At 37.2% G+C, this 24,981-nt stretch overlaps 1 protein-coding gene across 1 annotated transcript in view; it reads left to right on the top strand.

Moving 5' to 3' along the window:
• The first annotated feature begins 5,302 nt into the window (after positions 1–5,302).
• Positions 5,303–24,981, top strand: part of LOC145689834 (uncharacterized) — a 33,995-nt gene continuing 14,316 nt past the window's right edge. The window contains exon 1 of the mRNA XM_081764053.1: positions 5,303–5,601. The gene's annotated coding sequence lies outside the window, so the exon portion shown is untranslated. The remainder of the gene's footprint in view (positions 5,602–24,981) is intronic.

The following is a 24,981-nucleotide window of genomic DNA, read 5'->3' as shown; positions in this document are numbered from 1 at the left end:
CCGTAAATTTTGTCTTTTGGGATCACTATCTGCGGGAGTTTATTCCTAAATTCTAATATGCAAGGCGGGTTAGTCTAAGAGGATTAGAAAAACTGAATAGCATAGTGGTTTAAAGTGTTAGAATGTTATTTAATCATGTCTATAAAAGTAGCGTAGTAAGTTTTTGTTGTAAGATAAAAATAATAGAGGATTTTACAAATATGCTTAATTTTACAAGAAGTATTATATTCAACCTTCATAATAAACTATTTTTTTTCGTAAGTCAATTTTATGATATACACATTAATTGTTAAGTTGTTCATTTGTGTAAACGCTCTAATCCCATACAAATATTTACATGTAACTTACACTATTATAAGAAGTACTAATTCACCAGGAGTAAATTAAACGACACAAAGGTAATGAATGATTTTAAAGCAGATTAACCCTCGTATGTCAATAAAAGTGGTACTATTTATAATAATAATTGTACAAATTATTATAAATAGTTTTAGAATGATTGTACATGTGACCCGTTACCTTCTATTAAATATACACTGAGTGTTTACTGAATTGCGACCATCTCTCGACACAAGGAAGTGTTTCCAGTATCCGAGCTGATTCCATGATTACCCCGATTAATAGCATTGCTGGAAAGAACACAATCGAGGCTACACGTTGGCAGACAGCATACTGTTATAATCGGAGGTGGGCAGGATTTATCCAATAGGGTATGATTGTGGACATTCTAATAGGGTATGATTGTCGGAACCTGAACAATACGTACGTCTATAACTCAAACAGCAATACTTGTCGGATGCGCCCGTACCTGTGTAGTGAAAGTGTACAAGGAGTGGGAAGAAAATGGAGTAATGGACTTCAAGACACGGAACTGCAGAGGTGTACGGAAGATCAAAACGTGGGGAAAGCATCGCGTCAAACAGCTCGTAAGAGCCAAACGAATCACCAGTGTTCGGGAATTACGTGACCAATACAATGGTGGATGCATAACACCCATATCTCACGTAACTATACGGCGTACACTGGCAGGCATGGAGTTCCACAGCAGACGACCCACTCGTCACCCACTCCTTACGTCTCGTAACCGCCGCTTCGTCGTTCTTGGGCACAGAAACACACTAATTAGACCGTGGGTAATTGGAAAAGGGTATATTGGTCCAATAAATCACGGTTTGTGCTACTCCTCTCGGATGGACGTGTGCATGTGTAGCAGCAACAGCACTAATCTATGGATCCCTCGTGCATGATACGTACTATATAGGTAGGTGGGGGCAGTCGTATGGTTTGGGGATGCTTCTGCTGACATAGTCTGGAACCATTAGTATGCATGGATCACACTGAGACACTCATTGTGCATCTGCAGGTGTTAGAGGATCACATAAACTCTACAATGCAACACTTCTATCCACAAGAAGACGGCATTTTCCAGGACGAGAATGCGCTCTGTCACCAAGCTAGGACTGTACTTCCTTGACTTAAAGAACATTCCACGGAGCTGTAGCATATGAATTGCCCACCTAACTCACTGTATCTTAATCCTATAGAACATTTATGTGATGTGGAACGAGCTCTTCGCACCATGACTTATGCACAGACATCTGGGGGCTTATTGTAGGCGGCCATCAGGAATATAAAATGTCTTGATTCCCGTGAAAATATATGAGCAACTACTAGACTCCATGCGACGCCGTGTCCATCCCCTGAGCAAACGATGGGCCAACAAAATATTAAGTAAGTGGTCGCAATTCAGTAAGCACGCAGTGTATGTATTCAGCTAAAATTTGTTTTGTTTTAATTCATTATCATCGTCCTAGAGAGACCTATGGCGAGATACATAAAACGGCAATTATTTTCATCTGGTTAAATGTTATTTCCTACACCAGGTATTTTCTCTTTCTTAATAAATTCTGAAACTACATTACTAACGAAACGATAATTAATTAATTGTTGATTGAACTGTTGTGTACTTTGATTTTTAGACATTTATTTTTTGTAAATAATTATACTAATATTTGAATTTTTTCTTGGAATTACCATCTCCGTTAATCCTCTTTTCAAGCCGGGGCACGGTGGCTCAGTGGTAGAACGTTTACCTCTGCCGCTTGAGGTGCCTGGTTCGATCCCAGGACAAGTACGTTTGTCCTGGGCAACATTGTGTCCATGGGTTTCTCGGGGTACTCCCGTTTCTTCCCACATTCTCATTCCATTAATTGTTTCATCATCATTCACTTGCCCGAAGAGCATAATCATGTGACTAAACTGAAAGATTTCATGTATTCTATAGTGTTACTTCAGGGCTCAAATGTATTTATGTGTTAAATATTTAGTACAATTCCATCCATTATTATATTTTGGTCTTAGCTTCTCGTGGATAATAATCTAATTACTAATAAGAGGGAATTGCTCGTTTTATCCATAATACTTCCCATATTATCCATATATTTTCTTAAATACAGGATGTTTCAAAGCAACACCGACAACGTTTGGGAGATGATTCCTGACACCAAGATAAGACGAAAAGTATAGACCAACCTGGGTGCACAAATGCTTTCTTTCGGAATTATAGGCTGCCGAAAACTAGAAAGAATGAACTTTAAAGTTTCATAGTTCCAAAACTATGTTTCCTACCGTAGTTGGGCCAAGACTTCACTTCGGAACTAGTATGTGCCCTAACCAAGTATTCAAGTTTCAGAATCCTGTGGTATTTCCACAACAATTATTATAGAGATAGTTGCTGAGTACTTCCGATTAAATGCCCGTAGCCAAACTGTTTCCATAAAAAAATGTTGCAGAAGTACCGCAGGATTCTGAAACATGTTATTTTTGGATAGCTCACATATTTATTCCTAAGTGAAGTATTGACCCGATTACTGTAAATCCCATAGTTTTGGAGTTATGGGCCTTTAAAGTTCATTTTTCCATATTTTCGGCAGCCTATAACTCCGAAAGGAAGCATTTGTGCACCCAGGTTGGTCTATACTTTTTGTCTTATCTTGGTGTCACGAATCACCTCCCAAACGTTGTCGGTGTTGTTTTGAAACACCCTATATAAGCAATTACAGTAAAATTAGTGTTTTCAGTTTTCTCGATAACCATTCAAACATTTTTGAAAGTAAACTCTGTGAGACTACTGACAAGGTATCCGAATATGTTCCTCTAATATTTGTTCTGAAATAATATTTTAATATCTGTGAGAGTTTCTACAATATTTTTTTTTTATTTCAGTCCATATTACCCCAAAATTAAGCTATATTTCCTTCTGGCATAATGTTTATCAGAAATTTAAATTTTAAATAAAGGAAAATAAGCTTCTACATTGTGAAATTGAATCAAACGTGCACATTCAAATCTTTCAGTTTTACTTTGCGACTATGCCGGCTGGGCTAAAGGAGACCGTGATAATGTTAAACGAAGGCAATGGTGTAATGAATAAAGTGGGAGGAAACGGGAGAACAACAAGAAAATCCATGTACACGTTGTTTGTAAACTACAAAGCCCACTTGACGCAAGGTCAGGTAAAACCAGGGATTCCGGACACAAGAGGTGAACAGTTTACCACTCGGTTACCGCGGTTCCCTCGATCGGAATTCAATAAATCTGAGATTGAATGGAATATGCATTATGATTGGAATTCAAAAACAGTGAAATTGAATCGAACATATAATTCCCGTTTGAAATTCAATAGACGTGAGATCGAATGGAACGCTCACTTTAATTGGGATTCAATAGCCATATAGTAGAATCGAATAGGATTCTATTATATTCTCATAGGAAAGCGATATACATGACATCGAATCAAACACGTAGTTTTCATTAGAGTTCAACATACACGATATTCAATCAATCGCTCAGTTTACACTTGAATTCAATACTCGCTTGAACTCAATACGCGTAGTTTTCATTCATATTCAAAAGTCATGAATTTTAATCGTGATTCAATAGACACGAGATTGAATCAGACGTTTAGTTTTCAATCGAATTCAGTAAGACAAGAGAGTGAACCGAATACCCACTTTTCAATGGAATTTAACTAGCATGAAATTGAATCGAATATGCACCTTTAATTTGAATTGAATGAATTGAGAGTAAAATCTTAAAAATGATTTACGTACTGATGCATGCTATGACATAATAATTAAAAAGTACACCGATTTTATTTATGATAATATTATGAAACCTGATTTCGTTTAATCTTACGTATGTTGATTTTATATTTTTTTAAAGACGACTAGTATAGCTTCATTATTGAATCTATCTATTCTATACAAATAAAAGTGAAAGTGACTATATTTGTGATTTAACAACTCGTGAACCATGCAACCGATCTCAATCAAATTTTCAAAATAGATGAGGTTCGAGTCTGGGATGGCTTTTATATCATTTTACTTCGATGGTGCGAATTAGGGGAGAAAACGAAATTTTTGAGTTTTACGTCCTACGGTTATACTGGTTAGGCTAAAGGAGACGGCGATGATGAGAGATGAATGAAATGGTGGAATGAAGAAAGTGGGAGAACCCCGAGAAAACTCATGCACACTCCACCACAAAGTTCACTTGGTGGGAGCAGGGTTTGAACCCGGAACAAGAGTTAGGGGAGAGGGAGGAAATCTCCCTCTCTCTCTCTCTCTCTCTCTCTCTCTCTCTATATATATATATATATATATATATATATATATATATATATATATATATATACACAAATGATCGACATTAGTGTCGAACCTATAGTTTTCGGATTCGCTGAGATGAACAGTGAAACTTCCGATGGCCTTTAAATCCAAATTTAGTCCACAATAATAACATTTAATTTTTATTTATGTACATTACTTATTATTTACTGAGTTTTCATTATATTTTCTTTGTTTCTATCGATTTGAAAGCGTTTTAAAAAAATACTGACTTACGGAACATATTACTGTTTTTTTTTTTCTTATTTTAACCCAGTGAGTGGGTAATTCACGCTAGTAGCTAATAAGGAAGAGAAATTACTGAGGGCAAGAAGGTAAACAAGAAGAAAGATTTGTTGAATTCTATTATTTAAAATGCATTACTTTTCGTGATGCCTTGAAACAACTTTAAGGAAGTGTGATGATGTACGTCTGTCCTCCTTGTTTTTTCATTCAAAATAAAACGTTGCGAACCTCTATCATTTAATACTAGTCATTGTGTATTCCGTACGTGTTCCACCGTTGATAGTTTCTAATGATTTACACAATGTGGCATCAAGGACAGATTACATAACGTTGCGTAGCATTTGTTGATGATTTGAGCAAAGATTCGAAGGATCTCTGAGCAGTTCAGAATTAAGCGTTGTTGGCAGTTCAAGTGGAGCTGATGTTTCTTTTTAACTGTAGTCACTTTAATTTACAGTTTTTCGCACGAAAATGTGGGTCTTGAAGATAAGACATTGAAAGATTAGATAGGAACAAGTTGTTTTTATCTAAGTGATTACAAGTCAGCTTGTTTTTATTTGAATTGTTTAATTACGATTTACCAGTATTCCTGAAGCAAGTCTTACGGAGGACAAGGATCCCAAAGGAGAATTGAATTTTGATTAATAATAATCATATCGACACACAAGTATTATCTTTTTATTCTTAGGTAAGTAAAATTAAGCTTTATATTATTATTATTATCTAGGTTAGAATTTTAGGGGTAATTTTAATAATAAAATAGGGAAGGAAAAGGTGTGAAAATAGGGCGAAAAGGGTCTAATTTGTCTTAACTATTTTGACAACTACCCTTATATCTAATTGAGAGCAACTTAATATAAGATACACACAGTGCTGGATCCAGAATTTTCTGATGGCGGTATGCACCAAGGACTACCAGGAAATTTCAATTAAATGTGTATTTGTTTAAATGTTTTTAGATATCCGTCGTATAAATTACGAATAGCCCTGGAAATGCTTACAAGGGAAAGTCACACAAGTTGTCACTCAAATCTGATTGACACACAGCATATCTGACACAGCATCATGAGAAATGAAAATGGACAAAATTTAAGGTGCTATGAACCAGAAGTATAGGACTTATGGGGCTTCAACATTTCAATATTCAAAAAAATGTATCATGGAAATATATACGTTTTAAGTAAATATCTTGAAAACCATTAAAATAATCAAAACAAGAGGTGCACCATATCGAAAACCACAAACAGTGTTGCCATAGCTGATGCAGTGTTGCCAACTTAGCATAAAAGTATTTTGTTTGAAATAGCACCATATTCAAATGTGCACAGATTTAAAATGCACCATTGTCACTAAACATAACAGTGAAGTGTATTGGTACAGTGTTACACACTATTGGAGCTACGTTTGCTCAAAATGTGTAATGGAGAAGTCTGGTACGTTGGAACAGAGGGTAATAAAGGAATCTGGGCCTCATACTATGAATTTAATTCAAATGCAGAATAACACCGATAGTATAACATTGCAAAATGACAGCAGCGTCGCAAATTGTTGATGCATTTGAAAAACGAAATTGAGTGATGCCATTTTTACGTCCTTAAAGCTATATAGGACGGACCTACAGCATTGAGTGGGATCCGAACCACCGAGAAAGACAAAAAATGACAATGAAATGCAAGGTGAAAAGTACAACAAAACCTCTGTGTCCGAGGCAAGATTGGAACCCGTGATCCCTAATAACTAGGTGACTTAGCTTTATAGACCACACGGCTATCCTGGCCGATTAAAAACGAAATGCCTTAATAATAAAATAATTATACTTCCAATGTGAACATGGTAATACTAAAGTGTACAGTAACATAATCATATCATGTGTAGGAGAGAAAGTAAAAGAATATGTCACTTAACTCGAAAGACATAAACCAAGAAAGTATTCCATCAAATCTGGATAAGATAATCTGGAAAAGCAGTTTACAGAATTACAAAACACGGGTTTCATTCCTCGCGTGTTATATTTTCTTTTCTCGAGTTGCCTGCTTATTCACCGGGGCTACGGAAGTGTAATGCAGATCTCTCACTTTTTTCTAATGCATTCCATTACCCTCTGTTGCCACATATCAAACTTCTCCATTGTACTTTTCAAGCACACGTAGCTCCAATAGTGTACAACACTGTACCACTACACTTGACTTTTATCTTTAGTGAAAGTAGTGCATTTTAAATCTGCATACATTTCTATATAGTGCTATTTCAAACAAAATATCTTTATGCTGAGTTGTCAACACTGTTGCAGCTATAGCAACACTGTTTGTGGTTTTCATACGACTTTTTGTTCTCATTATATTATGCACCTCTTGTTTTGATTGTTTTAACGGTTTTCAAAATATTTACTTAAAACGTATACATTTCCATGATATAATTTTTTGGATATTCAAGTGTTGAAGCATCGTAGGTTCTATCCTTCTGGTCCTTAGCACTTTAACTTTTGCTTATTTTCATTTCTCATGATGCTCTATCAGATGTGCTGTGTGACAATCAGATTTGAGTGACAACGTGTGGGACTTTCCCTTGTCAGTAAATGCCAACGCTTTACCAACTGAGCCACGGCCGCTTTGTATCTGTATAATAATTCAGTATATGATTAGCTTCCTGCTTTAGATCAGGAATTTCTTTAATCATTGACACTTGGAATGTGATGGATACTTGTATCGTAGGGAATCCTTATGAGAGTGTTTCTAATTTCACTGATAGCTTCTCATTTTAGATAATATATATTTACAACGAAGAATGGGGGGTGCACGTACGCCGGTGTACACCTCCTAGATTCGGCCCTGAATACACACACCTAGGAGGGTTGCCAATTGAATGGTACTTGACAGGCTGACCGATACTTTTGTCGAGCTCAAGAATATATATATATATATTTATATATAAATGTTTAAAATACAGTTATTCTTCATTCGTCTTGAGGATTATACCGTAAACAGGTGCCGGCAATTTTATTTTTCAGGGTTTTCATCCCTTTACGACTTGTCTGTATAACACATTAAATGAAGGAAATACATACATACAGCAAGGAGAAACGTCAAGCTGTTGATCTTAACTACATTAAGCATCTTCAACTTGTTAAGCCCTTCTCGCTGTTCTACAGGGAGTACCGGAAGTAGTGACTCACTCTTCTAGTAATCAATACATTGTTATAATAAACATGAATGGCAAGAAAGAAATTTGTAGGTAGATCTACAGAGGAATGATGTAAAAATCAAATGCTTTACAGTATCTAATCCCTATTCTCTATTTCAAGGTCCATCTGGCGGCCATTAACATCGATATATGCCTGCATCCGGAAACACACATTTCTGTACTCACCTTGGGAGATCTGAACGGGAATGCTATTGAATTCCTTCAATGATTCGCTCCGTCAATTCCGCAACACTATTTATGGTTCTCGCATATTCCTTGTCCTGTGAAAGTCCCATAGGAAGAACTCGGAAGGGGTGAAGTCTGGTGACTATGGCGACCACTTTACTTTTCACCGACGTCCAATCCATTGCCCGGGGAAGCTGTTATTCAAAAAGTCACGGCGTTCCGGTAAATGTGTGGTGGAATAACGAAAAACACATTACATCACAACACAAACAAAACAAGAAAAAAACAAAGAACAAGATCAATCGTACAGCCTAACCTACCGCACCTAAAAATAAGTGAGTCACTACTTCTGTGACACCCACTATAATGGCTAGCGCGTACCTTTAGTGGTCGAACTCCCTGGTGCAATTCCCGATAGAAGAGCCTTGAAAAACATGAGCGCATTACGGTGGTTTGAATTCCATCTTAAACTGTTTGCAGGTCCACGTCTCATGTAGTCTTGGTGTAGAAAGGAACGCTGAAATCCAATCTAAAGAGCCAGCACCCAATTTAAATTGTTAAATGAAAGTGCGTTTCTATTTGGAGATGCGATTTCTTCGTACATGTTAAAGCTTCTTTCTAGAGACAAGGCAAGTGGGGGGGGGGGGGGGGGAGCAATTCTGTATTAGCTCGGAACAGAAGCTGCAGATGTTGTAAATTCAAAAACATCCGGGTTCTTCTCAAAAGTATGAAGGTCTTATAGAATAGTTTACTATATATTTTATAGTATATAGTAAAAGATGGTTTTATTTTGATTAGGATAGTTTCATTGGTAGGGAAGGACAAAATCTTAACTTTATTTTACGTATATCCTCGTAACTATATTGAAAATAAAAATGTACCCATAGTTCTTAAGTGGAATGTTGTCAATCCATATTGAAAGGTGCAACATAAAAACTGAATTTAGTGTGACTACTATTGATAAATTAATAGTGTATTAATTTTGTTGTGTTTCTTTTCTTTATTTTCTTTTAAATCACAATACAGGGCAAATCAAAATGATGGACCCGATTTCAGAAATTTATTCTGTGAAATCTAAGAAACATGTGCTGTTGTGAGACATGTGTTTAGAAAAGTAAGCTATCAAAGTTTGCTTGAAACATACCAGATGTGCTCTATGTGAACACCTTGCGGAACACGTCACACATCAAGCCGTCTTCCGCTAAACCTTTTGATGCATGTTGGGGGGTCAATATCAGCAATCATTTCATGCTTATTGCTGACTCTTATCAGTACACAGCAAAGAATGGGGTGTTGAAATAACACAAAATGGCTACCACTTAAGCGTGTTACTTGTGTGTTAATTCAACACCAAGACATCGCTTTTCGAGCATATCAAAAATAACTAGTTACTACCTGAGAGACTTCGCATTGGTATTTATCGTTTAATGTAAACAAAGCTTTGCAAAATATCTTTGGCACTTATGCCAAGTAGTGAATAATGTTCTATGTTTTATGTAATCGGTTACAATAATATTGTTGTAAACCTGTGAATCGTCTGACAACAATAACACAGAAAACAGTTCTGCCATCTTATGTTCATATATGCTAAGACACAAGAATAACAAATAAAGAAAACAGATGAAAGCACAGCTATCTGTATAACTGTTGTCAGATGATTCACAGGTTTACAAGAATATTATTGTAACGATTACAGAAAACATAGAATGTTATTCGCTACTTGGCATAAGTGCCAAAGATATTTTGCAAAGCTTTGCTTATATTAAACGATAAATACCAATGCAAATTCTCTCAGGTGGTAACTAGTTATTAATGACTAGCAGCGTTCACCCCGCTTCGCTGCGGTCACCCCGGAACGCAATAAACTTTGTTACTTAGATAATTTTTACTTTTTCGCTTTCAAGTGATATGATAAAAACCATAGAAGATTGCAGTAAATCTTAACATTATATCGCCTGTCATTTATGTTAACCCGCCCCGCTTCGCTGCGGTCATCCCGGTGCTGGCATATTGTAAAAGTGTCTGTAAAAATAAGCAAATCAATTAAAAAATTTTAAACAGAATATTCAAGCTATTTTCCGCTGTATATCGCCTGTCATTTATGTTAACCCGCCGAGTGACACGGTCATGCGGGTTGCATATAAATACGTTTATTTTTACCTATGATGAACTAATAACAAAGGATTTGTACGTTATGGACACTTGAATGGTCAATTATCTCAAGACACTGGTAATTAAAAATTAAAGTGATATGATAAAAACCATCTAGGGTCCAAATCCTAATAACCCCCCAAAAATGAAAGAAATTGGTTCAGCCGTATTAGCGTGATGAGCGGACAAAGGATTTTGTACGTTCTCTTTTATATATATAGATATGCTTGGAAAGCGATGTCTTGGTGCTGAATTAACACACAAGTAACACGCTTAAGTGGTAGTCATTTTGTGTTGTTTCAACGCCTCACTTTTTACAGTGTAGAAAGTAGAAACACTGTGTGGAAACAAACTTTTCTAAGCGAATTTCCCACAATAGCATACGTTCATTAGATTTCACAGAGTAACTTTCTGAAATCGGGTCCGTTATTTTGATTTGCCCCGTATTCCAAACCGTAGATTAGTATAGATTAGTTAACAAAAATATATGCAGTTAAGTAACCATTATTTTATGTATGTTTTGAGTTGTTCAGAATTTATAAATTTATGATGCAATGAATGAATCAAAGAAAAATTTATTACTAGTGACGTATTCAAAACTTATAATTTTATTGTGAAATATTTTGTAAAATATTCAGAGTTAAGATCTTCAAAATTCTAAATTATTAGTAATCATACTATAAAAGGGTCATTAGCTGTATTTAAAAAGTATTTTTGATATGATGCAGTATTTCATTATTTGCAGATGAACCTACTTATGGAGATAATTTAATGCAAAATTCATTTTTTCTATGTTGCTTGTATGACAAATGAACGTGAGTGACAAACTTTAGAAGAATCTATGCCAATTTTTTGACTCAGTCCATTGATCTAGTGGAAATTTATTATTATTTTTTCTTTGAAATGGACCTGAAATTTAATTGTGTTTTTACTGTTTTCTTCTTCAAGTGTACTTGTAGTGTAAGTCCATTGCGTTTTCAAAATCAGTTTGCGTCATATGTAATATCACTTGAATACAATTTTACAATTAGCTAAATACAGTTAAACTTTAATTATGCATACTGATGACTTCCGGATAATTGGAGGAATCGCAAAAAATATCTCTAAAATTGCTTCGGTTAACAAAAAGGTAGACCTAATATATATATAAAGTTTTTTAATACAGTACAGTAGTACTGGGTTTCCCAACCTATTTCATTTCACCACACCCTTTTAATCATATCCACTTGGCAGTGATCCTTCAGTAAGTAGTTTCCTCTTTGTAACAAGTTTTCATATTATTGCTGCTTATTGCTTACACTTGCATGTATGTGTAAGCCTGGTATATCCTAACTATATATAATGCTACATGAACTCACATAAGTTAAAGGGGTACTTCCGTTTGACGTGAAAAGTTGAAATTTGGCACAGGGACGTCATTTAGGGGGGGCAGGGAGGGGCAATTGCCCCCCCTGAGTTTCAGATTTCTATAGATTTTATCAATAAAATAGTAGTAAATCAGTGAAATACGCGAAATTTTACCTATATTAAAGGGTCTTGCCCCCCCAAGCAAAATCTGAAATGACGCTCCTGATTTGGCATGATTGTAGCTTTTCTGGACTAACCCACAGAAAAATTGAATACTTTTAATTTTTAGGGGGTCTAAAGGGGAATGAAGAAATTCCCCATGTTATTTAAATGGACCTCTTTTGGACATGTAATCTCATATTTTGGGTGCTTGAAATTGGAATACAATCTTGAAATTCGGTACGCTTTTACGTTTTCGTTAGCGTTACCCAAGTAAATTGCCAAAAATAAAAATTTCGATCTTTAGAGTGATTTTATGTTGAACGGAAAAACCCTTTTCATGTTATTTATATGGGACATCTTATACATCCCAAAATGTTTAGGCATTTCCGGCAGGATTAAAATTATAAAATTTGGCATGATTGTAGTCTTCCGGGACTAACTCATAGGAAAACTCCCGAAAGTGAATATATATATATATAATTTTTAAGGGCTCTAAAGGAGGGATGAAAAAATTCCCATGTTATTTAAATGGGTGTTGCTTTGGGATACAAAATCTTATCTTTTAGGCAGTCGAAATAGGAAAAGAAACTTGAAATTCGGTTGAATTCTGGGTTTAAAAAGTGGGAGGTCGTATACCGGGCAAAGGCAGGGGTGTGGGGCGAAGTCCCTAGCTGGTCAAATTCAGGAAATATGAAGAGCAAATGCACGAAATTCACTGTTCATGCTGGATTTGGCATTAAGTATGAAACTACCAATATGTCTATTAAAAGGAAAAGTTTTAATCACTACAAGATCCTAATTATACCTATTCTTTTCACCTTCCTTTCGTGACCCCTAAGAGTCTCAGTCTCCAGGTTGTGTGGAACTCTGCACTAGTACATATTTACGTGATTTAGGAGTGTGTTGATTATTTGATATATATATAATTTGAAGACTATTAAATTTTTACGAAAGAATACATAGCATTACAGTTTGCATTTCAATTAGTTATTTTTTAAATGATTTTCTTTGTTTCGTGACATCAATCTGATCCGAATGGATAATTAGAGTTCGGATAATTAGTGCTGTACTGTATTAAAATTATGTAGAGTGAAACCTCCCTTCAAGGACACCTTTATAATACAGGCAGACTTCTTGTCACAGCAAAAGATAACTTTATTGTTATGGAAAGAAGCTTGCCTCTTACAAAAACTCTCAGATATGAACGCGGACATTCTTCTTTTTACATTGACAACAACAGTAAGAGATTGCGGAAAACTGTATCTTGATATGGATTTTGTGTTACAAGGAAAGGTTCCATCTCCTTCCTTAACCCTTTATTTAAACTGGCAATTTCAATAGTGATCTCAATAAAGCAAAAGCGGTATAAGATATAAGATGAAGACTAGCTTACCGCCATATTACACTTTGCACGAAATGACAAGCTTCGCCCTGTCGATCTCGTCTACAGGCCGGTACCGTTAAACACTCGGATCGTAGTTTCTTTATCTTGGGGATTGATCCTTGAACATGTAGTGCACCATCAAGGTGTGTGCTTCGAACATGATTCCTTTTAGATAACCCCATGTCAAACACCATGAGGAGTGGAATACGTTCAGTACGAGGCCTGGCCAATGTTTCGAGTGTCTACTAGTTGATTCCAGTCGGCCCAATTAGCGACTCAGGTTTTTTCTCGTTCTACACATGGTACTTGAGCCTTATAAGGCAAGTTCACTCCTCGCCAGTGCAAGCACCAGCTACCAAAATCTCACGGTTTGAATATAACCCGAAGAGCCCTACTTAAGTCCAGAGGCCCCAGGCCAACCCTGGGGTCATGATCATTCCCTACCCTGTCTACCTCTATCGTTCAATGACCATCGTCTTCCACTTAAAGGTACTGTTAGAGATACACTTATAGTTCATCCTGCACACAATGGTTCCTTTAAGTCACCATTCGTATTTGAGCCAAACTGATTATCCTGGAGAGGTTCCAACCTTCCCTGGAATCGAGAACCATTACATGAATACTTGGGATTGGTTACCTTCTTCAATGTTTGAACACTCTCCAAGCAATAGACTGGCCTTCCTTTCCGCTAGGATCATCTAAGCAACACTGGAATTCCTTTATTTACGTGATGAGGTACTACGCACACGTTATAGCTTCACTACCTTCAGAATTCATTGTACGTATAGGTCAGTAATTGTGAAGAACCACCACACTTTTTCCCAGTAGGGACATCGAAACAACTGGACGTTCTCTATTTACGGCAGCGGTACTCCGTATTTTTCCGGATCCAATGGTTGATATAGACTGTTTACCTGTAAAGACATGGTCATTTGGGAGCGGTGGTTTAGCGGCAGTTGCTCGTTCTGGACCCACTAAATCTGAACAAAAACCTGAACTACCACTCTTGCTCTTGGGGTACGAGTGTGCGTTAGGATACTAGTATCTCATCCCGAAACCAAGAGGACAGATAACAGGCTCTTTGAGAGCAGAAATATTGGATTCATCTCACCGAGCACAACAACTAGTATTCTTTTATGTGTTGAAGTATTGCTTAGTCTTATCTCTTGAATTTCTGAGGTTACCCGAAGCGTTACCTCCGTCAGTAGAGGTGACAGTTCACATAAATTTCCACCTACCTCAATAATATCGTAAAAAGTTCGCACGTACCCTCCCAGATCCGATGGCACGAGTTAGTAGCTATTTGAAAATCCAGCCAAAGCCTTCATTCCCTGGTAGGTTGTTTTCTCCTTTTTGACACACTGACCACAAAGAGCTGCAGCTCGCTGAGGACATAGCAGGAGTAACGTGTCTGCATGCTCATCCCACGTTCCAATTTCCCCCTAAACTACAGACCACACATTAAAGATGCGACCTGGCAGTGTCGAGCGGGCCCCTCCTCCTTTCTCCGAACAGACAAGAGACCAGCCATGGAGACATAGAGGTAAAAGGTAGTAATGAAAGTGTCTACTTCCTCTTCATGATTACATATAAGAACTGACCTTTTAAAACACCACCCTTGCAATTATGGCCGGTCTGTACTTCCTAACACCAACCAGTATGCGTGTGTATGGAGCGTTAATAAGAAATTTTAAAAGTATCCCTTACTGTTATCCTCAGTATCATTGTTCTACTGTTGCGGACATCAGGCTTCTAGCAAGTAGCGGCCTTCCACCAAGTGCAGAGATGACACCAAAGTATTGAAAGGTAAGCTCATCTCCCACTTGGAGAATGTGGCCTCAAGTTACCGAACCCGATAATGTGATTGTAGTCCGGCAGAGTTCAACCCAATCTAGGATCCCCAGGCTCACTCAGGGGGCTCGGATTCTGAGTCTTCCTACCTCTATATCGTTCAACTGGAGCCAGGAGGTACTGCACCAGCACTAACCAACAACATCATGAACGCAAAGGCACGCCTTACTTTTCCATTTGGGAGATATCCCGAATGCTTCCCTTGTAGAGATGACAGGGTTCTTGACCCTGCCTGCCTTATTTTGTGGAAAAGATACGCCATATATTACAGGTATTATCTGTCAGGAAAGTAAATGTACACCTATTTTTCGAGTCTGGCATTCCTGCGCTCCATCCGTGGATAGTATGAGAATTAAATCAATCAAATCTTTACTGAGGGACAAAAAGAAAAGTTTAATCTGAATAAGACATTGCAGAGGGCACAAGCTGTGAATACGAATAGTGCATAGTGTAAATAAAGGACGACACCGAAAGAGAAAGCCAGAAACAGCTGTTAAACTTAGAAAAAAGAGTAAAAATTGTCGAAGTGGGAACATAAAACACAAACATAACAAAGACGCCGACAACTAAACGTTCACCATAGCATGATCTTGTTGTAGTGGTTAAGGTGCTGGCTTACAAATGCAAAGGTCGCTAGTTCGAATCTTCAGCGAGGACTTTTTTAAAATTTTTTTGTTAATAATACATGCAGTTCATGAGAGATGCTAAAAGAGGTCGTATTTAGTTTTTCGTAGCAATTATTATTGGTAATGTTTAGTACTGATAATACTTTTTGTCTTTGCGTATTGCTTTTATTCTTTTCTTCATTTCAAAAGAGAAGAATATCCGAACAAATGCCACCAAAATTCCTCATATTTTGAATGTAAACACCATTTGCAATTAGTAAAGAATAAAAATTGAACGTTCCGATGTAGCTGCAAAAAGTAAAAAGAAAAACATGGAAGTGGACCATACTCATGGTTATTAAAAATACAATTTCTACATGCCTTACACCTCCCGCCCACGTTTCTACGTTAGCAAGTAAGAGGTTTCTGTTTAGATTAGGCTGGTCAATAGTTTTGCAAAGGGGCCCGGTTTAGCTCTGACGCACCACGGGTGCGAAAAGGGAGCAAAACACTTTTTCTCTCTCCCTCTGTGTGTCTATTTATCTATCTATCTGTATATATATAACGCTACTTGTGAATGCCATAACCACCCTAATTTTCAGCGGATTGAGACGAAACTTGGCACAAACATTAATTGTTCAAATATCTTGATGAGTTCGTTAACCAGAATAATCAGACGAAAATGTTCAAAATGGCGGTCCTTCAAACTCTTAAAACCTTCCAAGGGAACCAAATTTTGCCCATAAATAGGTATTCAGAAAGTTTCAATAATTTTTCCGCTTTTACTGAAATATTTGTGTGCAGAGACTTATTGAAATATTGGACCCGATTAATCGCATAAAGAAGGTCCACGCCTTTTTGCTACGGTCAGGATTTTTTTTTTGCAGGAGGGGGTTATTTTCGTATCGGAACAAGATGATTGTTAGTGATGATATGAAATTACACATTGAAAGTGAAGTAGCTTGTGAAACGTGTTATTTGAAAGCATAATATAATAAATGTGCTTTCCTCTAACACAGAGAACTGAAAATCATGTATTTCGAGTTCTGGGGCGTGAATGGCGAGGAGTGTTATTTGATTTGCTTTTTAGTAACACATTGCATTGAAAATAAAGGTAGGCAACATTAGTGGTAAGTAAAACAACAATAATAATAATAATAATAATAATAATAATAATAATAATAATAATAATAATAATAATAATAATAATAATAATAATAGGTGTTGTTTGTGGCAAGGCAATATCTTCCTCAATTCTTCTTCAAACGTAATGATTGTAACGCCATATCTCCCTTACAAACAAAATATTAGCAATTTATATCGAGAGAACGGGAAATTGTAGAGTGATGGGAGCAACGTTGGATAGTAAGCATTCATAGTACTCAGAAAAATAAGCGATTTCAATGCAAAATGAACGAAGAGTCATTGTCATGGATAGTCATGGAGCCACGGCAGAGCCGTATTTACGCAAAATGTCAATAACTTATATCGAGAGAACAGGAGGTGATAGTGAGATGGCATTAACGTTTTACACCGTCGACCCATAAGGCGCATCGAAAAAAATAGGAGGGGGGGCGCCAGCCAGCCTTACTTATTTCTACATAATAATATAAAATTATATTGTCGAAATACACACAGGAGCTAGCTAGCAATATTTCATATTATTATTATTATTATTATTATTATTATTATTATTATTATTATTATTATTATTATTATTATTATTATTATTGACAGTGTCTTTTCATTACGTGTGCATGTTGACATGAAGCCAAAGAGAAGATCCATCATTCGTAGAAAGAATAAGAATAGTCAGTTACTTTAACTGTGAACGACGGCGAAAAATACGAAAAGAGTGTCTACCTGTAGCGAAAATAAACAATACATTTTCTCAAATGGATAAAAAATTAAGCCGAGATAGATTCGAACTCGCATGGACGGCGAGAAAAGCCAGTTCATTGTCCACTTTTTATTTAAACTGACTCACCGAACGTGTTTCAGTAACTTACTTATTGCTAATTTTACTTGCTTCACTCGTTTAACTTGCTTTTTCTAATAACTTATAACGACAGGGACACGAACACAGAAACATCGAGAACAGTTAAAAATCATAGATGCTCTCCCGCCGGGAATCGAACCCGGGACACCATTCACCAAAGGCGCACGTGCTAGCCATTAGACCAGCGGGGAAGGCACTACTCACTCCCTGTGTCGTTAGGGATTACGACCACTGTATTGCCAGCTATCACTTCTGTGGGTTGTATACTATGATCACATGTTTCTTCTTTGTTGGAAGAGTTAAACCTACATTCTATGTAATACATGAGGTATTTAGACCTACATGCTCTTCATATAATGTAATAAAAGGGTCATGCTGGGAATAAGAAAAAGAACATTCCTCGGACAAAATGGAAACTATTGGCATCAGAAATATTTACCTACGAGGCATGCGCAGTAGTATATTTCAGAATAGTTACTGTTTAGTTCAGTAAACGAAGAAAGGGTAATAAAAAAGCAAATATTTCGCGTCAACGAGACCGACCAGAGTTGGCAGAGGCGAAAGCAGATGTGTAGTAATACAACAACTTGGTTAAATTGATATTTGGTTCTTTATTCTGTAGTAGATCGTATCACAACTTTACGGGAGAGCAAAGAAAGACTTACTAACGCTGTCATATAGTAAGCTTTAGTAACACGATCATATAGACACAAATGGATGTAACTGTGAGTACTACAACTTGGATTTAACGAAAGCCGTTTAGATATTCAGTGGTTTGCAGGGTTGTATAAGACACAAAAAGATAAAACACAATACAATTCTTCATACCTCAGCTTCCAGTAACTAGATACATGCGATTTCTGGTTAGATACTGAAAGTGCTGTCGGATTTTAATACATGACGTATTGCAGGATACAAAATGCTTTGCATTACTTGTTTGTTTGTAGACAGCTACTAGCTTAGTGTTCTGAAAGGTTGTGTATAAACTAGAGATAGCCAATTCCGGAATTATTACCTTCCGGACTTCCGAAGGTAAAACCGAACAAATTCCGGATTTCGGAAAATTCCGATTTGGGAATAATTCCGGAATTCGAAAAAATCCAAAATTTAGACATTTCTGATTTCGTTAACATTCCGGAATTCGGAAAAATCCGGATTTTTTCGAAATCCGGAGTTTTTCTCAATTCCGGACTTTTCTAAATTCCGGATTCTTCCCGCGTTCCGGAATTCTTCTCAATTAGGAAGTTTAATTGTATTCCATATTTTTCCGAAATCCGGAAAGTGAAAGTTCCGCTTCCGAAAAATGAATTTATTTTGGTTAATATGCAATGTGGCGGAAATAAATCTTTGACCAGGTAATGGCCACTGCTTTGAAAGAAATAGAGAGTATGAGAATTCAAACTGTCATATTTGTAGTTTCGTGTGGAGAATAAAACAAACTTGTGAACCAACGGTTTAAGAAAAACTCAAGTTATTAATGAAAGCTTTGCCGACATCATAAAAAAAATACGAAAGACATTTCGAATCGAAGAAATATAACATAAAAGTTTGCAAGCGGAGACAAAGAAACCTACGTAACCAGACTAAAGACGAATCGTTTACCGCGTAGCGATCAAGGTCAAGCTGTTTTCGAGGTCGAGTTTCGAGTTGAGTCGAGTTTGATAATGGCTCGCTCGCTAGTTTAGCTCGTTTTAGCTCTTTTTGAAATAATGGCCTGATTAGACTGGAAAGCGAAAGCCATGAGAAATGTAAGCAGTAATGTGGAATACTTTTAGTGTTGCTCACGACAGGGATGCGTGTCGTCTCGTAATTTTAGTGCATCTCGTGGGGCAATTTTAGTGTATCTAGTCTCGTCTAGATAACGAGAAGACAAGAGTTTTTTTATTATTATTACGAGACAGCCTCAAATGTCGTAATCACCAATATAAGTATATACTGTAGTTCTTAAAATCAAGGCTGAGACCTGCACGGTCGAATTCTTGAGCCCAAGCAGAAGACCAACTCGGGTAGTGATATCAACCGGCTCGGCTCGTATCAACTGAGCGAACAGCTCGAGTCGGCTCGGTTGGGATGAGCCGATGCCCTGAGCCGGCTCAGTTGGAACGAGCCATCGACTCAGCTCAATTGAGCCGATGCCTCGAGCTTTCTCGGTTGGGATGGGTCCCCTACTCGGCTTATGTGAACCGGTTCAAGCCAGCTAAGTTGAAACTAGTCCATCGGCACGTTTCGATTCAGCTCAACTAAGCCGATGGCTCAAATCGGCTCGGTTGGGTGACCTGTTGGCTCGGCTCACTTCTGGGTTCGGTTCGATAGTGAATGAGCTGTAAGCCGAGCCGCTCGAGCCGTTGAGAAGCCTAAACCCGGTCCCAGATGTTTTGAATATGTTTGGCTGAAGCTTATAACTTTTAACAATTTTTGGCTGGAGCCCAAATACTTGCCGCTTCGGAACTCAAACCCAGAACGTGGCCAATGTCCTTCCCTCCTGAAGACTTCTCGACGACCGAGTTCGACAGTCAATTAGCTTTTAATATTCAGATACAAACCGCATATCTTTTAAAGATTATACACGGTGTTGATATAATAATAATAATAATAATAATAATAATAATAATAATAATAATAATAATAATAATAATAATAATAATAATAATAATAATAATAATAATAATAATAAAAATTTTAAACTTGCCCTGAAATAACTGTAATAAATATAACTGAATATCACGCAACAGTAAGGCATATAATAAACTAATTTTTAGGATATGCAGAGGTAAATATAAAAGCATTGCTACAAAATACCTAAACAGAGCTCAATGAGCTCTGAAATATAATATAACGAAATAGCCTATGAGATTCAGTCTACAGAGCAATTGTTACTTAAAGATTGGACCTACACTATTTCGAGAATCGAGACAAGACGGGAAATGTTTACGATACTTTTCGTCTCGTCTCGATTCTCATCTCCAAAGAAAGACGAAAATTTTGAGTTAGCCTTGACCCGTCTCGAATGTAAAATGTTAATTCTCATGTTATTTTATTTGTTTTAGAAACGAGATGAGAAACTCCTCCTCTCGTGAGCAACATTAATCCAAACGGAAATATTCTTTCCAAACGTCACGTTTCTGCTTGTAATGGTATGACCTGAGCGATAATTAGCTCCTAGCTTTTAATCTTCTACGAGATAATAATAATTATTATTAGTTTATAATTATTACTATTATTATTCCTGAAGATTTGATAGTTCAAGTATTGAAACATCCGAGTATTCAAATATCTGAATATAATAAAACGTATGTTATCGCCGATCAATCGCCTTCAAAAATCCTAAAGTAAAACAAAATTACAATATACATTCGCACAAGCACCTTGACCACTGAACCGCGATCGCTACGCGGGAAAAGATTCGGTTATAGTCTGGTTACGTTAGGTTCCTTTGTCTCCGCTTGCAAACTTGTATGTTATATTTCTTCGATTCAAAATGTCTTTCATATTTCTTTTATGAAGTCGGAAAAGTTTACATTAATAACTTGAGTTGTTCTTAAACCGCTGGTTCACAAGTTTGTTTTTTATCCACACGAAACTACAAATATTTCAGATTGAATTCTCATACACCCCATTTCTTTCAAAGCAGTCGCAATTACCTGGTCAAAGGCTTATTTCCGGCACGATTCATATTAACCAAAATAAATTCATTTTTTGGAAGCGGAACTTTCACTTTCCGGATTTTGGAAAATTATGGAATTCAGTTAAATTCCCTAATTCAGAAGAATTTCGGAACTAGGAAACAATCCGGAATTTAGAAAATTCCGGAATTGAGAAAAACTCTGGATTTCGAAAATATCGGATTTTTCCGAATTCCGGAATGTTAACGAAATCAGAAATTTCTAAATTCCCGATTTTTCCGAATTCCGGAATTATTCCCAAATCGGAATTTTCCGAATTCCGGAATTTGTCCGGTTTTATTTCGGGAGTCCGAAAAGTAATAATTCCGGAATTGGCTATCTCTAGTTTATACACAACCTTTCAGAACACTAAGCTAGTAGCTGTCTACAAACAAACAAGTAATGCAAAGCATTTTGTATCCTGCAATACGTCATGTATTAAAATCCAACAGCAGTTTCAGTATCTATCCAGAAATTGCATGTATCTAGTTACTGGAAGCTGAGGTATGAAGAATTGTATTGTGTTTTATCTTTTTGTGTCTTATACAACCCTGCAAACCACTGAATATCTAAACGGCTTTCGTTAAATCCAAGTTGTAGTACTCACAGTTACATCCATTTGTGTCTATATGATCGTGTTACTAAAGCTTACTATATGACAGCGTTAGTAAGTCTTCTTTGCTCCTCCGTAAAGTTGTGATACGATCTACTACAGAATAAAGAACCAATTATCAATTTAACAAAGTTGTTGTATTACTACACATCTGCTTTCGCCTCTGCCAACTCTGGTCGGTCTCGTTGACGCGAAATATTTGCTTTTTTATTCCCCTTTCTTCGTTTACTGAACTAAACAGTAACTATTCTGAAATATACTACTGCGCATGCCTCGTAGGTAAATATTTCTGTTGCCAATAATTTCCGTTTTTTCCAAGGAATGTTCTTTTTCTTATAACCAGCATGGCCCTTTTATTACATTATATGAAGAGCATGTAGGTCTAAATACCTCATGTATTACATAGAATGTAGGTTTAACTCTTCCAACAAAGAAGAAACATGTGATCATAGTATACAACCCACAGAAGTGATAGCTGGCAATACAGTAGTCGTAATCCCAAACGACACAGGGGGTGAGCCGTGCCCTCCCCGCTGGTCTAGTGGTGACAGTTCACCGTGAGTTCTCATGGTGTGGAGGTGTTTTTGAGCGCTCCGTGAAAGCATATACTGCGTTTCCTTTGTTTTTTCTTTATTGTTTTTTTTGTCCTGTGCTTAGGACTGTAAAGTGGTGTTAATTACTGGAAATTGTGTCAAGTAGTGCTAAGCTATGAATACCATTCGACAAAATACGTTAAAATTTGAGTTTGACAAGAATTTCAGACAATTACGACCGTCACCGGCTGAAATACACACATGGTTAAGTGAAAATTTTTCCGATCTGATGAACAAAGTGATTGCAATTCAATTACACAACGAAGATTTCTGTGTATATGTTAAACTGGATACAGCTCTGAATTTTGAACAAGCTTTACGTACTTTGCCAGACTCTGTTCCCTTCCGTCATTCGACTGGTATTTCCTCTGTGGTGAATATATTGGATGCTACTACTAACTATACTAAAGTCCGTATTTTTGAATTACCGTGTGAACTTAGTGATGATGTAGTACGTGATACCTTGCGTGAATATGGTGAAATTAAAGAAATAGTACATGAAAAGTGGGGCACTCACTTAAAATACCCTGTGTTGAATGGTGTTCGCGCAGGTTATATAGAATTGGGGAAACATATACCCTCTAAACTCCACTTCATGGGATATAAGGCTTCAATTGTGTATCCTGGACAGCTTCATACTTGTTTCCGCTGTTTGAGTACGGATCATCTTGTTTCCCAATGCAAGGTACCACCTCGTCAGTTACCTCGTCCTCAGCCCAAACAGGGCGACCTTCGTATGACAGCTTTATCCACTGGTAATCTCCCGAAAACCCCGCATTACTCGTTAAACTCACTGTCTCCTTCTTTACGGCCCAGTGTTTCCACGAGTGTTCGTGATGTGTCTCGAGCTCCCCCTCCTTTGGTGCATGATCCTACAGAATTTCCTACTTTATGTCAGGATGTCATAACAGAACCTGAACCAAGTACTACGGCTTTACAAGATTGTGTTGACCCGATTCAGTGCCCCTCGACCAACTCAGTGCTACAAACTGCCCCGCCCAATCTGGCAACGTCCTAGGATGATGTCCCATTGTCTACCTCTCATGATCAGCTTACTAAGAAATCAGCCACAACTCTTGAAAATGCATCTGAATCTACTTTGCCCTTTACTAGTGCTCATGGAAATCAACTACGGCGATCGTTACGTAAAAAAACGAAAAGTGCTCTCAAATAAAACAGACAGTGTTAGCCAAGCAATCCAAGATAGTGTGAGTGACCCAGAAACACATAGCGGCGGTGGTGACCTTGACTCTGACATGGTTTGTAACAACTTCTCTGCCACAGGCGAGTCTCGTGAGCAGAGTGGTGAAACAGAGACTACTGCTTCGTAAGTTCTTGTGTGTAGCTTCTCGTCAACACCGTTCACGTGCCTTCTGGTTCTTATGCCATATATTTTATTTTCTGCTTTCTCTGCAGTACAGTTCTCACGTGATGTTTACCGGATTGTTTCTATTTATGTTTTTATTTTTCTTTCTTTTCAAACTTCAGGAAGAGTGGTGGAGATTGTGTTTCAGTTGGATGCAATATTTCTCCCCTCCCCCCTCTGTAGTGAGGTGTATTTTTGCACAACTTATCCAGTTTTTGGTGTTATTTTTTCAGATTGCTTTCTTATTTTATGTATTTATTAACTTGATGGCAGGTTCTCCGTCTCCTACTAGACCTAACGTGCGCCGTCTATGTACAATTAATATTGCTGGCATTCACCATCCAGCGAAACAAAATAGTTTAAAAACTTTTGTTATGTAAAGTGGTTACGACATCATTCTTCTGCAAGAGGTCCGCTTTGAATGTTTTGACTTTCTGCCAATGTACAATGCAATTGTAAATATCGGACCCAACAATCGGGGTACTGCTATCTTAATCAAAAAGGGTATTGTCGTAGAACGCATTAAGCGACTTCCCTCTGGCCGTGGTATCAGTTTATTTTGTGATGGATTTAATATTGTGAACGTCTATGGTATTTCTGGAACAGTTAACAGGCGTTCTCGTGATCATTTTTATAACGAGGAAATTGTGCAAATTTTACCAGATAATTGTGATCCTATTATTCTGGCTGGTGACTTTAATGTACTGGAACGAAAAATCGATACCACTGGCATCTTCCATCCGAGTGTCACATTTACCCGCCTTATCCAACAGTTGCGGCTCAGGGATGTGTGGTGGAATCATTGGACGGTGCCTAAATTTACTTTTAAGAATAGTCATATGATGTCCAGATTAGATAGGTGGTACATAACATCTTCTCATTGTTCAAATATAATTGAAACGGACATATGTCCAGTTTCATTTAGCGACCATGCAGCCGTTTATTGTGTTCTTAAAATTCCGACAGGTG

Source organism: Thermobia domestica, chromosome 7 (genome assembly GCF_964235325.1).
Source record: "Thermobia domestica chromosome 7, izTheDome1.hap1.1, whole genome shotgun sequence".
Taxonomy (NCBI): Eukaryota; Metazoa; Arthropoda; class Insecta; order Zygentoma; family Lepismatidae; genus Thermobia; species Thermobia domestica.
This window is presented reverse-complemented; position numbering and strand designations above follow the sequence as displayed.